This window comes from Mercurialis annua, linkage group LG4 (genome assembly GCF_937616625.2).
Source record: "Mercurialis annua linkage group LG4, ddMerAnnu1.2, whole genome shotgun sequence".
Classification (NCBI taxonomy): Eukaryota; Viridiplantae; Streptophyta; class Magnoliopsida; order Malpighiales; family Euphorbiaceae; genus Mercurialis; species Mercurialis annua.
Window position 1 is genome coordinate 29,991,053 of NC_065573.1, and position 8,821 is coordinate 29,999,873.

The window sequence follows — 8,821 nt, forward strand, 5'->3', positions numbered from 1 at the left end:
CTCTAAATTGATTCTGCCTTGGCCCATCCTTAATGCTGCAAAAGCTTCCGAGCAGTGGTAGATTGACCAGCGTTAAAGAGTATAACTGGGTCAGCTCAACTTTAACGACGTCTTTTTGATTACTGCAGGACAACAAAAATAGGGTTGCTAATTTCTCACACTTTGTAACTTGTAAAACTTTCAGTTTGCTGAAAGACCCTGCTATCGGATGACCATTACAAAGGTTCTCCAAGCACTTTAGATTATCCAAAAATAATGATTGCAGATTGGGAAATACCGGACATGAATAAAAATGCGTTGAATTGACAATGTGTTGAATCACACTGTCCTTCTGGACTAGGAGATGCTTCATTCGCCAAAGGCCATACCCATCAAGATCATACAGCACATTCTCAATTCCGTTCACTTCATCTAAATAGAGATCATCAGTTTCCTTCAATAACTTTAGTACCCCTTGATTTGAATGAATTCTTGTATTGAACTTGAGCTTCAACATGATTCATTATTAAGTCTCCAGTCCCATACATCTCCTACGAAAATTTTGTAGTTCCGCAAATCTTTGAAACTAGAGAACAAATACTTCGGTATCCTCTCACAACTGTGAACTTGCATTTCCAGAGTTGTCAGGCGAGACAAGTGCTCCAACTCTTCAAGTCTTGTGTTGCCTTCAGCCTCCCATTCTACAAAGCTGTTACCCATATACAGTTCTTCTAATCGGGTTAGCTTTGATAACAAATTGGCAGGAATCACCTTTAGTTTGGAGCAATTGGTCAAGTCTAGTATCTTGAGCTGAGTCAGTTGCTCTATTTCCTTGGGCAGTTCAACCATATAGGAGCCAATAAAACTCAAGACCTTTAGTTGCCCAAGTCTTCCAATGACAGGTAATCTATCCAAATGGCAACTATGTAAACACAAAGTTTGCAGATTTGTTAGGACATTAATGGTTGAAAGAAGGCTCCCAAAACGCATTCCAGTAAAATCCAACACTTTGAGTTTCAGTACTCCATCAAAAAAGAATTCAGAGAATTTCAAAGAAATATCTTCAGTGAATAGCAGCAACAGCTCCGCATTTGGACATTCAAATTTGAAGCTTTCTGAATTAGATCCTGTAAATTCTTGAAAATCACAGAATGTCAAGGAAATTTGAGTGCAATCCTTGTTAGGCAATTCCATCAATGTATCACCGCTTTGACATATAAATGCATGTTTCCGTTTGCATACAATAGAGAGAGCAGCATCTCGGACAATGTCGTGCAATTTGACATACCCGTCCATGTCACCCTTCATTAACAAGCAACAATCTTGAAGTTTCGATATCAAAGAGTGTACTTTAACTGTTGCATTACTAACAGTATTCCACCTCGTAAGCAAACCCAGACCGATAGAATACCTCAACAGGTATCGGATCTGAATGTTGGATCGCCCCCACAGCGCACAAAGCAAGAAAAATGATTTAATTTCATCGCCAATCAGTTTGTTGAATCCTGACTTTAAAGACTCATGGACTTTCAAGTTTATTTCTTCATCCTTAAAGTTGGACAGTTGCTGCAACTTCTCCTCCCAAATTCCGATCTCCTTACAATTCCTCAAGTACCCTGCAACAAGTTCAATGAGCAGCGGCAATCCTGCACATTTTTTCACGACTTCAATCGCAATAGGCTCGAATTTTGGATCTTTAGCATGAGGGACAGTCCTTGTAAACATAATGTAAGCCTCTTCATGAGTTAGAACTTGAAGCTCGAATACTTTTTCTGTGCCCATCTCATTTAGTAGTACATGTTTGTCCCTTGAGGTGAGCAGTAATTGGCAATCTTTGCCATCATCCCGGTCGGTATTCCTATCTGATGTAAATCAATTTTTTGCCATATATTATCAAAAATTATAAGAATCTTCTTATGTTTGATTCTCTCCTTGAGATGACCTGCTCGGACAAGACTATCCTCCACGTCGAATTTCACACCCAGGACATTAGCAATTCTTATTTGCATTTCTATGACATCAGATTTTTCAGATACGGGAACGAAAACTACATCTTCGAACATTTTGTCTTTTGAAGCAAGGCCATGAACCTCCTTGGCTAGTGTGGATTTCCCAGCACCGCCCATTCCCCACACTCCGACCCTGTTGAGATTAGGAGCCTTAAGAGCCGCAATAACTTGCGTCAGAATGGACAACCTCGAATCAGTATGCGAAATGGATGGACCAACATGCTGCGGACGCCTGGGGCGGTGTGAGATTACATGGAGACCAATCTCCTGCTGAATCAGCTGATCAACTGCGAAAGCTTTCTCCCCTGCTTTCTTGCCAAGCTGGTAGCGTGCCATTACATTGGGAAACAATCCCAAGAACCATTTCGCTGCTTCGTCTTCGGTGTTGATAATCACCCTGGCCTCTTGAATCACTTTTTCTGAACCGGACAGCCACTTTCCAACATTCTCATAGACATCTTCGTTATTATCATCAGCATCACCAACGGAGTCCTGCAGCCTCTCTCTTTTTGCCTCCAAATCATTGGTCAAACCTTGGAGTCTCTGAACTTTGATCTTGTAGGTGAAGGGAAAGGTGAGATGATAAGTGATATATTGTTTGATGAGAGGATTCATCTGATTGTACTTTTCATATAGGTACTTGCAGATTTCAAAGCACCATAGAATACTGGTTTTTATAGCAAACGCGAAAAGAAAGGCTTTCCATACTGCATCTCTAATATTTTCCATTTCATTCATCTGAACTTTTGATTGAGCTAAGATAATAAGCTGGAAGTTATAGAATGTATCAATAAGAAAGACTGAATGAAATGTCAAAAAAAAAAAGACTGAATGCAATGAGGAAGTAGAATTCAATAAAAAAATATAATAGAAGAAGGTACTCATCACGGGCCAGTGCCATTATTGACGCAAACTCCATACCAAAAGTCAACCACAACAACTACAATTATTTATAACTAGATAACAAAACAGGTATGCTTGCCATATTTCTTAAATTATTTAATACTTATTTAATATTATTTTTTGTAGATATAGGATCATAAGAAGAGTTCACATTTAAAATAATTTAACGGATTTTTAAAAAATTGAATATTCAAGATAATATAAATTTAAATGCATTAAATATGTTTTTTTTTTTTTTACCAAAGGCTAATCTTCATTGATAGAATTATCGGAATTACAAAAATATGTGACTCCTCAACAGGCTGAGTGAGCCAGTCTAAAAAAAATGATGATACTGCAAAAACAGTCATCCACAAGGGCTTATTTAACCACCAATGGGTCACCCAATTATAGTAACAACGTATCAAAAAAAGCTATCACCCAAATATATCTATCATCATTAAAAGAAGAACTCCTGATGTCATGTAATGATGATAATTTGTGAATAACAGCTCCTTTATCAACGTTTGAAATCTGATACTTCGGCCATAATTAAAAAAGCCAAACTCCTGCCAAAATCAAGTTATTCTGCCAACTTGCCAATGCATCTTCTATAGCTACTTTATTACTGTTAACAAATTAAAGGTTATTTTATCTATTTTTCACCGTTAGATGAAATCATTTTTATCTAACAGTAAAATAGATAAAATAAACAAAAATAAAGTAACTATTGAAAAGCCATTAAATATATACAAATAAACTGTTGCCATAAAGTCCTATATTATTTTACTACTTATTGATGACTACTTTAATTTTTTTTAGTAAAAGATTGGAGTCGAGAAATCAGGAAACGCACCCGAGCATCTCAACTAAGTTGACACCCTCTTAGCGTATACATCATTTTCCTCGCTTCCGAATAAAATAAATTAAAACCGATGGATACATAATTCGATTACAAGACACCGAAGTGGCCAAATAGAGAATAATAACAGATTCTCTAAATAAAATAAAACAAAAACAAAGATAAAAAATTCCTAAACTGATTATAGATAAACAGATTAATACCCCACCATAAAATTAAGACCCACTTGGAGAAGTTGCCTTAATTGATGAAGCAGCAGGTGAACAGACCCTCTCATCAAGCATAAACAAATGAAATCAACAGCATGCTCCTGCTTTAGAATAATTCATTCTCGCCAAGATGACAAGCTGCCCCAAATGTAACCAAACCTCATCCTGCATAATCCAGCTAACTGAACCGATAATTAGGACGTCTACTAATCCCATTGCCAATAGAAGTATTACAGAAAGAAGGAACAGAATTCCACCACACCAGTGACGAAACTGAAACACCGTGTTTTGCTAAGAGGTCAGCCGTTATCAAGTAATTAAATATAAGTAATATGTGTTTTTCCATGAAATAACTATAATCTTTTTGTTAAAAATTGAGTTTGGGAGTTAATTTGTCATATATATAAAATTTAGGAGTTAAATTTTACTATATAAAGTTTTTAATTAAAGGGATTAAATTTGTTTTTTTTTAATTATTAGGTATTAATTTAAAATATTTTAAAAATATTAGGACCATTTTAAACCTTTTTTTTATTAAAAACCACCTTAAAAATCAAAACTACTATTAAACTCGGAGAGTGTATCTCACTCTCTTAAGTGAGAGTGGGGAGGGGGTTTTTGTACAAAATTTGACAAGTTCAGGGTAAAAGTGATCTCGTTTTGCTAATTTGGACGTTTTTGATAATTTGCGCCAAGTTCGGAGGGTAAAATGATCCTTTGTTCAATTTTAAACCAATGCATTCCATTTGATTGTAGGAAAAAATTATCGTTGCGGTTAATGTTTCAAAAGAAAAAATATTGAATATAATTCCTAAAAATGATAATTTCATTACGTAAAAGAATAGTGTCAAAATTATGATATAATATTACGCCAAAATAATAATGAAAACTCACGCCAAAAAAGTGATATAAAATCACGCCAAAATAGTGATATAAAATCACGCCAAAAACTAGGTAGCACGGATACAGAAAAGACATAAAACGGGTATGGTCAAATGAGATTTAAAATAAACAAAAACAAAAGATAAAAAATATGAAAAAAGTTAATAATAGAACAATAAGAGATATTTATAAATATAAAAAGTTACAAATTTTATATTTACTAAATTTAATTTTTATATTTACAAAAATCACTGAAATAGATCATTTAAATATATTCAATTTTATCAAATAAAAATCTTCAAATTTTAAAAAATTGAAGTTAATATTTTATAAATATTACGAAAATATTATGTAATTCTACAACTATTTAAAAATGGAATATCTTGTAATTTGAACGATACACTTTACGAGTAATAGATAAGATCTTGAATAAGTTAAAAAAAATGTAATTCTATAAATATCTAAAGATGAAATATATAACAGGAAATTTAAATAATAAATTTTATAATAGTGGGTTAGATTTTTGAATTTTCAATAGTTTCAGATTATCGAAACGGAAAACGCCACAAAAAATTGAAGTATTTGTATTTTCTAGTATCCGTGTTTCCTAGGCCAAAATAGTGATATAAAATCACGCCAAAATAATAATAAACACGAAAAATAAATTTTACTATTTAATTGCAAAATTTACTAATTAAGTTGTAAAAAATAAAAAATGAGAATAAGTTTTTGTTTTCGTATAGAAATCATTGCGGTACAATAAAAATTTTCTTCTTACCATTCAAATTTAGACACTTCAATTCAAAGTTCAAACAGAGGTTTCTTTTTCGGCCATATTGACAGTAATTAAGAACCACCAAACAAAGATTTCTTTAACATTAGTTTTCGCTTTTTTATGGGTATCAGCAAATCACGCCAAAAAAGACACAAACAATCGTAAAATAAAGTTAATTTTTAACAAAGATAAATTAAAATGATGAGTAGTTCAGATTATCAGATATAAGCATAACCAAAAAATCAATGAAAAAAGGTTTCAAAAATAGAAATAATAATCAGATCAAATTCTTGCATTATTAAGAAGAGAAATTAAACACAAATGAAAAACAGGAGATTACACATACTGTAAATTCTGGTAAACTCACAAGAACATTCATAGTGTTTTTGGCAACCGAAATTAGGTGATTTATAAATAAAGTTAATTGAAAATGATTATAATGTAAAGATCATTTGTATTTTCTTTTTAAAAATCTTTGTTAAAGAACATCAAAAAATAGGGTTTGAAATTAAGACTCAGGGAAAGATTTTGTTTGCCTAAAATTGCGACCGAAAGAAAAAAAGTTTTTAACTTCTGTTATTTTTAATGATTGTAATTGTACATAAAATTAATAATCAAATTAACAAATTTAATTAAAGATATGATCAGTGTTAGAAATCAAACCTGAAAAGTGGAGAAACATGATAGATTTGCAGAGACGGTTATCCATTTTAATATGCGGGCTTAATAGAGAAGCAGGATCAAGCAAGATTACAAAAACAACCGCTTTAACAATCCAGAAGAGTAGCCAGTGATCCAAAAGAAATCATCCAATACCGGCCAATAAAGAGAAGACACAACTGTAGTCGTAGAAGTAATCTGTTCTTTTTAATCTCCAAACATCATTCCACTTTCTCTGTTGTCCATAAATTTATAAACTGAAATTAATTATATGTATAAACAAAAAAATTATGATGATGGCGGTTTGTGAGGAGGCCGGCATAACGAATAGACTGGCGGCGGCGAGAACGGACTGGGGCAGCGAGAACGGACTGTGGCGGCGGCGAGGACGGACTGAGGCGGCGAGGACGGACGGGGCGGTGAGCACGGGTTGTCAGCGTGATGGAATCTGTCGGCGGTTTCTCACAGAGGGCTTTATGGTTTTTAACACCCATAAAATTGGCCAGTTTCGATGGTTTTTCGGTACATTTAGTGGAGAAACTATAACGCATTAAATATGTTAAACATAATAAGAAATATCTTTAGGCAATATATAAAGAATATTCTATCTATAATCATATTTAAACATAAACTTTACAAATAATCAACTAATGACAGTTTTGATGATAAATAAAGATTAAAAAGACTAAACCTCTTATAATTAAGAACATCAATGATGAAAAAATATCGAAAGACTCCAGCAAATAGACATAAAAGAGTGTGGTACATATATTCTTAGTGGATAACGGAACTATAGTATGTGCTGGATCTACTATTAAAGGAAGTAAAACTTATGTTAACCATGGAAACATCAAAAAGTGAATAAACTGATACAAAAAAAAACCGTACACAGAAGAGAAACACCGTATAATCTTTTAAACATTTGGAACATTTTTGTTCATAGCAAGAGTTGAGTCGATGAGATTCAAGAGGCAATTTAATATGTTTAATATCTACAAAATAAAATCCATGGAGCTTAAGAATATGAAAGACAAACTGAAGTATAGCAATATATTGTGTAGATTGTAACCGAATATAAGCAGTGATATGCAAATGGACCATGGAGAGCAAAACCTCTTCACTCTCTCCTGATTCTGTAAGTCTACTTCTCTTCATTAATTTAAATACATATATCTGTTTAATTTTCATATGATCCAAAAGAAACATTGTTGTTCAATGAGGCATTTCAACGAACACTTAGTGATCATCATTATCATTATATTACAATTTTGAATCATACAAATAAATTGAGAAAAAAGAGAGAAACATGTACACCTTAGGAGGGAAGTCATCAGACATTAAAGCAACGCATTCCTATGAACTTTCACCATATCTTTATCCCGCAATCTGTTTCTTCTTCTTTTTTTGGTTGATCAGATAAAGAGCACTCTACACTACAAAAATATTGATATATGATTTCATAATGTGTTCCACCATGGATCCGTGCAAAATGGTTTTGTCTAGCGCAATATGGTTCCTTTCTCTAAATCCTTATATATTATATTGCTGGAGAAGCTTGAACGTCTGTTAATGACCTTTGGTGTTCAATTCAAGCTTCAACGGCGTGTAAAGTGATAACGTAAAGATCAGTTTGCTGGTTATGTTAGTAGAGTGTTTTTTTGTATAGAATTTAAAAAGTTCAATAGAGTAATGAGTTGAAGAGTCCACATGTCAAAACAAGAGAGTGCCACTTGTTAAAATTTTATTTAAAGTTAATTAGAAGCTCAGAATTATAGTATAGTATAGATATAGATATTTATTATAGCATTTGATTTTTTAAGATAGATTAAAAAAATATCTAATAATTTTTTAAATCCAAATGTTTGCATCTTTTATCAATTACGACCAAATTTTTAATTTTCACAATTATATTCAATTTAATTTTTATTTTTGCAATTATGTCCAAAATTTTACATTTTATTTTTTAATATCCAAAGCTTTTAATTTTTTTATTAAACTGCTACCAAAAATTTATATTAACTCTTTTTAAAAGTTAGACAATTTTTTAAAATTTGATCGTAATTGATAAAAGATGCAAAGATTTGGATTTTAAAAAAAAATTCAAAGTTTCGTTTACGATTGCAAAAAATATATTTCAAATTGAATATAATTGTAAAAATTAAAAGGTTTAGTTGTAATTAACAAAAAGTGCAAAGTTTTGGATTTAAAAAATAATTAACCCTTAAAAAATAATAGATATCTCTATATATCAACGAGTTATATATAAATTTTTAGGTAGACTCAGTCTACCACGTCATCCGTGAACTAATCTATTATATTATGACACGTCATTAAATAGTGGCACTATTGTAATTTTGATATTATTTTTTTACATTTTTGAATAGTAATATTACGATATTACCATTATTTTAATGACGTGTCATAATGTGATAGGTTTAGTCCATAGATGACGTGATGGACCTAGTCTACCTAAGAATTTCTCCGAGTTGTAACTCAAATGGTATGCACAACAAACTGATAAGATTGTAAATTCAATTTCTCCCACAATCTCTCTCCTCTCTTC

At 32.2% G+C, this 8,821-nt stretch overlaps 1 pseudogene; it reads right to left on the reverse strand.

Annotated features, from left to right (window-relative positions):
* Positions 1–489: 489 nt before the first annotated feature.
* LOC126677178 (disease resistance protein At4g27190-like) lies at positions 490–7,906 on the reverse strand (annotated as a pseudogene).
* Between the last annotated feature and the right edge of the window lie 915 nt (positions 7,907–8,821).